The sequence below is a fragment of the Triticum urartu genome, chromosome 1 (assembly GCF_003073215.2).
Source record: "Triticum urartu cultivar G1812 chromosome 1, Tu2.1, whole genome shotgun sequence".
Taxonomy (NCBI): domain Eukaryota; kingdom Viridiplantae; phylum Streptophyta; class Magnoliopsida; order Poales; family Poaceae; genus Triticum; species Triticum urartu.
The window spans coordinates 255971290-255978745 of record NC_053022.1 but is presented as its reverse complement, the minus strand read 5'-3'; the positions used below and the strand labels follow the sequence as shown (position 1 = coordinate 255978745).

General features: G+C 41.4%; 1 long non-coding RNA gene across 2 annotated transcripts; it reads left to right on the top strand.

Moving 5' to 3' along the window:
• The first annotated feature begins 2175 nt into the window (after positions 1–2175).
• LOC125506135 lies at positions 2176–6550 on the top strand. Of its 2 annotated transcripts, none has more exons than XR_007282593.1 (4): positions 2176–4370; positions 4924–4980; positions 5543–5637; positions 6260–6550. It is a non-coding gene; the product is annotated as an uncharacterized LOC125506135 (long non-coding RNA). The 2 variants fall into 2 exon arrangements; XR_007282591.1 differs by having other exon boundaries at positions 5540–5637.
• The last annotated feature ends 906 nt before the right edge of the window (positions 6551–7456 follow it).

The window sequence follows — 7456 nt, the reverse complement described above, 5'->3', positions numbered from 1 at the left end:
GATACCGAAGCAGCTGTTGGAACCTAAACTAGTGAACTCGGTCAGACCAAGTCACAGTTCGGTGGCACCAAGACTGCTAGGATTTCACAAAGTCCTGAACTCGGTCACACCGATTTGCAATTCTCAATCAGACCGAGAATCACATGTGCAATTGCCTGGGCCGAATCGGTGGTACCGAGTTCCACAACTCGGTGGGTCCGAGATGGTTTCGGCGGAAACCTAACCCTAAATTCTCAATTCACAACTAAACTACGGAGTGTTTTCGATGGATAGAATGATCTCAATTGTGGCAAGATACATGGCGAACACAATGTGCTAGGAATCAGATAAGGATAGCACAGTGTTCGAGTTCATACCCTAGTTCGGCGATGAACCCGCTACGGTGGCAACGGTGGGGATGATTCCCGTTGACGGCGGCGGAGACCAGCGGCAGGAGGCGGCTGGCGACGAGGAGGACATTCCGGAGACCCAGGAGGCAAAGCGGGCTAAGCGCGGGTCGAGGAGGTTCGGAAAGTTTTCCAAAATTTGACCCATGGATATATATAGCTGTAACGCCCTCGATGCGGCTATATCTCCCACGTGTCGAAGCACGAATTAGAGGCATAACCGCATTGAAAGCAATGTCGCAAGTGAGGTAATCTTCACACAACCCATGTAATACATAAGGGAAAGAGATACATAGTTGGCTTACAATCGCCACTTCACACTATACATGAATAAAGCATTACAACATCCAAATACAATCAAGGTCCGACTACGGAACCAAAATAAAAGAAGACTACCCCAAATGCTACACAGATCCCCGGTCGTCCCGACTGGGCTCCACTACTGATCAACTAGAACGAAACAACACAAAGGACAAGATCTTCCTCGAGCTCCTCCTTGAGCTTGGTTGCGTCACCTGCTCGGTAACATCGACACCTGCAAACTGGTTTTGGAAGTATCTGTGAGTCACGAGGACTCAGCAATCTCACACCCTCGCGATCAAGACTATTTAAGCTTATAGGAAGGGTAAAAGGTATGAGGTGGAGCTGCAGCAAGCGACTAGCATATATGGTGGCTAAACATATTCGCAAAAGAGAGCGAGAAGAGAAGGCAAAAGCACGGTCGAACAACTAATGATCAAGAAGTGATCCTAGAACAACCTACGTCAAGCATTACTCCAACACCGTGTTCACTTCACGAACTCCGCCGAGAAGAGACCATCACGGTTACACACGCGGTTGATGTATTTTAATTAAGATCAACTTCAGGTTTTCTACAACCGGACATTAACAAATTCCCATCTGCCCATAACCGCGGGCACGGCTTTCGAAAGTTCAAAACCCTGCAGGGGTGTCCCAACTTAGCCCATCACAAGCTCTCACGGTCAACGAAGGATATTCCTTCTAGCGGGAAGACCCGATCAGGCTCAGAATCCCGGTTATAAGACATCCTCGACAATGGTAAAATATGAAATGCCATTGCGTTGTTACTTCAGTGGGAAGTTCCTATACATATTCTCTGTTTCTCTTGAATTGGTTGAAAGTGTTTCTTCTGCTATCCACTCTTACCTTTGCTGCTGAATTTTGCTTTGCTACAGAAGTAAGACATTGTGCTGTTGAAGGAATCCATCAAGAACTGGAGGCACTGGCCTACGACATGGGCAGGTATGTGCTTCATGATTGTTGTTGGTTAATTGAGAGTATGTGATGCTTGAAGAAATGATGTGCAAGCAGACTAAATCTTTTATCTACATCTACAACTTAATGTTTCATGTTAAGAAAAGTATATCTCATATTTCCCCTTAGTGGCGGAGAGCATATTTGAGCAGCTGACTGCAGACTGGTCATTTGCGTCAGTTTGATTTGTTTGCGTATGTTCACTGTTTTCTGTTTTCCAAGTGTTGAGTGGCTACAGTTTTGTCTGCTTTGCTGCTGTTGGCTACATTTTGTCCGCTTTGCTGCTGTTGTGCTTAACATGAGCAAGACTAGGGGCATGACAGTTTCGCACGGGGCATAAAAAATTCATAGTATCAGTGTCCATGCCTATATGTCAGGTTAGGGTGTGTTTGGTACAGGGAATGAAGTGGAATGTAACGGTCGGACCTGCACCTGGGAGCGATTCCTGTGTTTAGTTGAAAAAGGGAACGGAACGCACTGATTCCCTGGAGAGGAATATTCCCTCTATATGCCGAACCGGGTGGTTCCTCCAAATTGGCCGGACCACGCGGAACGCGTCTCTCTCGCGTCGTCCCCCACTCACCAACGAGGAAGGCGTCCCGCGCGGCGCCCCGCTCCCTCTCCCTCGATGGGCATGGCGGCGGCCATACACCTCCCCCTCCTCTACGGCACCCCCTCGCCGCGGTTGGATATGCAGCCTTGTCGGCGTCTCCTTCCCCTCGCCGGAGATGCAGCTTCGCCGCGTCTCCTGCCCCTCGACCAAGGATCTAGGAAAGGACGGGGCGGCTCCCTCTCGATCCGGCCTCTCCCTCGGCTCGCCCTCTGGAACGACGGCTCCTCCCCCGTCTTTCTCTCGTCAAGCAGCAGCTGATTGCTCCCTCCTCCCGTTCCTCTCACCCAGTAGGCAGCAACGATGGCAGGTCAGATGCAGCCGATTTGTTGGGAAGTAGAGCAGATAAGCAGCGGTCGGCTCGGCCCGTTTCCTTCCCGGCAGCTAGCCGGCCGGTGGCATCCAGACACCTGGGCGGTAGCAGCAAGAGAAGCATCAGCGACGGCAAGAGCAAGCTCCTTCGATTGACTCTTTCTAGCTTGGCATTCTCCGTCCAAAAATCAGTAGTACTCAACTTGATTAGTGCTAGCTTTGTGTGCTCTGTGTTGAGACTGGTAGTAATAATTTTTGTTGTCATTAATACTTTGTGATCTAGATTTTGTGCTTCATGAACATTTGTTATTTATTTTCTGAAAAGTTGCTTTGACTACCATTTTTATATATAAACAATCAAATATCAGGTTATATATTTCAGTGATAAATCATTGTGAAATTAAAATGTTGTTCAAAACTATTTATACTTTCGAGTGGAGTTATAAATTATTGTGAGTGGAATCAAATTCATTCGATTCAATCTCTCCAACCAAACACCGAAATGTAACCATTCCATTCCATCTACTGTGCTCAAGCAAACACAGAGACGGAACCGACCCATTCTAGTGGAATGGAACCATGACATTCCATTCCACTTCGTTCCGCAACCAAACACACCCTTATATGCCTTTGTAAGGTAATCAGTCGTGTATGTCAATGGCAGTGGTTTAAAATACGTAAGCTGATGCATCTTGTGCTTGCTTGTCACTGTGTTTCTACTAGGCAAGGTCTGCAATAGATTATATATATATTCATTCAAATATGACGTGGTCTTCTTCCTTTGCCTTCGTTAACATATTTATTTGGGCGTTCCTTTTCTCTGTACTTTGTTTGGGCAGTATTTTTCCCTACACATGTCCTTTTCGATTATAAGTTCATGAGCTAATTTGGTCATAATGTAACCCGGTCCTAAAAGTACTCTTGCACTGCAGAATTCTCTTATTTACATGTTTGGTCACGATATAGCTCTGTCCTAAATCTACTTTGCTTTCAGTTTGAATCTGTCATGACCTGGGTAGATATACTCTAGACCTTGATATATGAGTACGTAATGGAAGAAGTGGACATCTTGGTCACTGCAGATTTTCTCTGTTCATTTAAAAAAGAGTGAATTACAAAATTTGTCATGACCTGGATAGATATACTCTAGACCTTGATATATGAGTACATAATGGAAGAAGTGGACCTTGATATATGAGGTAGCTATTCATCCATCTTGCTTTTTAGAAAATTTGTGACCACAGAGGCCGAAGACGCCACCCTGTAATGTCGCGCTGATGGTAGCCCATACTGCTTTGCCGATGAATAATATCGTAAGCGTAACAGCTAATGTTTGAATTTTTCATACCGCTTCAGCTAACCTATGAATAGGTCTGCACTCTGCACCTACATATTTTGATGATCGTACACTGTTGCCGTGGCTGGCCAATATGATGATATGTTTAATGAAGGTTTTGAATATTCTATTCGCATAGCTCTGACAGGTAAGGATACTTTAGGTTGCAGCTCAACTATGTATCTGTGGATATTAATCTTACAACATTTTATTTCTTCTGTTTTTGGACTTCAAATTTCTGCGAATTGTGGCTTAACTATGATACTTTAGGTCGCATGCTAAACTATGTATATGTGAATTGTGGCTCAGCTATGAGGTTTCTAATGAACATTTTGGGTATTCTATTACTACGTCTTTGAAAGGTTAGGATACTTTAGGACTCAGCCATGCCTCTCAGTTTCCCGCCTTCCCCACTAAGCCAGAAGAGGTGGTATAGTGGAGCAAGCATCAGGTGACAAGGCTTATTTCTTTATTTGGACCTAAATTTCCGACTCTATTATCATAGAGCTTATGTTAATATCCATTCCTAGCCGTACTCCTATTATTCTGTATCACCATTCTACAAATGCTTCAGCGAAACTTTTCTTTGTTTTAGTTCTTAACAGTTTTGTCATCTTCCATTAGAATTTGCTCCATATAACAGCAGGGGAGGCCCCTACTATATCCTTCTTCCAATAGAATAGATGCATGTGATGTGAAGTTTATTCTGGTGTATGAAATAAGTAGTTGATTGTGCAATCTTTTAAACGAGCAAGGAATGAGAGAGAGATAATGTTAGCATGGCAACCATCTTTTAGTCTACAATTGAGTTGATGTTCTGTGAGATTTAAAAACTAGGTTGACAATTGGCATGGTTTGCATTACTGTGCGTGCCTCCTTTTATTTGTTCTCTTGTTGTTCAATTCCTTATTTCTATAAGGTTTTTGTAATTATGTTTATGTTAGAAGGTTTAGATGTCATACTCTGCATGGACTCTTAGTAAAAGAAATTTCTGTTGTTCTTAGGTACTAATCAGGTTATTGATGCCGCCGGATAGCTGTCGTTGGCTATAATGTGATTAGGTACCAATCCTGTTATTAAAGCTGTTATGGTATATGCTGCTGCTACTTAATTATACTCTTATGTGGTCAGCCAAGTATTCTTCTGGATCTACCTTTGTGTAATGTATAACTGAAGTACGATCATTTTCTTGCATAAACTAAGCATACTATGAAGAATACAATGCCAAAATAACTATTTAAATTTTGTGTGTCAAGAGTAAATTGCCTTTTCTGTGCTTCAGAGTAGATTGCTACAACAGATTGTTCATAGTCACTATTCCAAGTTTTTTGTGTGTCAAGCCTTAAGAGTAGATTGCCTTTTCTGTACATTCTGTTGTAGCAATACTGACTATGAATAGCAGTAGTGTGTTTGCCGTTTGTTTGTTCTTGTGGCTTCAAAAAAAAAAACCTGGAATGTTTTTTCTGCTGGTACAACTCTCTTTGGCTAGGACATTTTGGCTTCAAATAACATAAATGAACCTAAAATTTATTAATATCTTATATCACTTTTTGTATTTGATGTTCTTCATGCATGCTCATCAACCAAGAGGTTAATCCAATAATGTCACACGTTCCTCAGCAGGTGCCAAGCCCTCCGACGCCCAGCTGTTCGCTGTTGTCTCTGCCCGAAGAAGGATTATGGTCCTCCACCTCTCTGCTACTCCTTTTAAAATTCTGGTGTGTTCTTTCTTTCTTTATTTTCTGCCAACAAAAAGGTGGAACCTGTTCTTAATTTCCCATAATGATTTCTATGGCAATTTGTTAGTATATTTCTAGCTGGAATTGCATGTATATCTTTTACATTGCAACGAATTAATAAGGAGAATAGAAGCATTTGCATCCATCTAACATATTTGTATGGTTTTTTTAAAAAGGCTGAAGGTTAGAGATGTGGCACTGTATGAGGCTATCATTAGGATGGAAGATAATTTAATGTTAAAATATTGTTTGAGCTTCCTTCGTTCTGTAAACGGCAATACAAGCTATGTTTGCACCATGATTCTATTACAGATTTTCTTTTAACAACTGGCAATTAACGACACATCAAATGTTCTGTATTGAAATGGATCATTTTATCAGGTTGGGTTTAGTAGGTCATAATGCTTTTATTCTACGACAGGGTTAATTTTGTTTATATTGTAACAAGTTCAGGTATTACAGGGGAAAACAACATTTTTTTGGTTCTTTTGGTAAAAATAGTTGGGTAGAGATCTTAATGAAACATTGCATTTATTTCATACAAGTCGCTCATACAATTTGCACCTAGCAAATAAATTAGTAACACTATCTATTTTATCAGGTAAAAACACCGGCATGTTGTTTGAGGTGCATGCATCGGTTGTAGCGAAGATGTCCATATGACGATGCATTGCTAACCATGGAGCACCGCAAGGATTTAGAATATGTACCGCAACTTAGAGACTTGGCACATTGCCACTTGCTCCTACCACCATGCAAGTGGTCGATGCTTTAGTGTTGAACTATTAATTAATCCATCGTTTTTCTTTAATCTATGTGATGGTGCCCCTTGCCATAAATACTTGTTATGTGGATTCAATAGAAATGATGTTTTAAGCATGTTTGATCGTTATAAAAAAATGTCATAGACGTTCAACTGCTATGCAATGTTTGATGCTCCTTCATTATATTTATACAAAAGGGCTAAAGCTCCAATCATGTCTTTGCTGAGACCTAAAGCTCCTAACTAATGAAAATATTTTGAAAGCGCTCATGATTTTAAAGGTACATATATTTTTAAACAAAAGCCTATGTATTTTTTGCTCAAACAGTCACAAAAAAAATGCAAGTGTTTTCAATGTGAACTTGATTTCGAATGAGTCTCTACGAACATGGTAGCAAGCGTTTTGTGCTATTAAATTAAAATGTGTGTATACATCTCGGTGTAGACAACAATCCACCATATTCCATATTAAAGGGGATTAAACCATGGCTAATATTTTCATCGCGCACATGGATTTAGGGTGCCTCTGCGTCATTTGGCGCAACGGGTCCACTAGTTCTATAAATCAACCATGGATTATCTCATACCAGCATGGTACATCAAAGAAAAGCGAAAACTAAATGCAAAAGACGTTCCAAGATTTGCACATATCATATGAACGAAACGAATTTAAAAACATATCGATACTTGTTGAAGAAAGATAGGATGCCTTCCGGGGCATCCTAAAGCTTAGATGCTTGAGTCTCCTTGAATATTTACTTGGGTTGCCTTAGGCATCCCCAAGCTTGAGCTCCTGCCTCTCCTTCTCCTCACATCGAGACCTTCTCGATCTTCGAACACTTCATCCACACAAAACTCAACAGAAAGCTCGGTAAGATCTGTTAGTATAATAAAGCAAATCACTACTCTAAGTATTGTTGCAAACCAATTCATATTTTGTTTTTGCATTGTAGCTACTGTAATATAACTTTTCCATGGCTTAGTCCATTGGTAGAAATCAATGGTTTCATCAAAACAAGCAAACTATGCATCAAA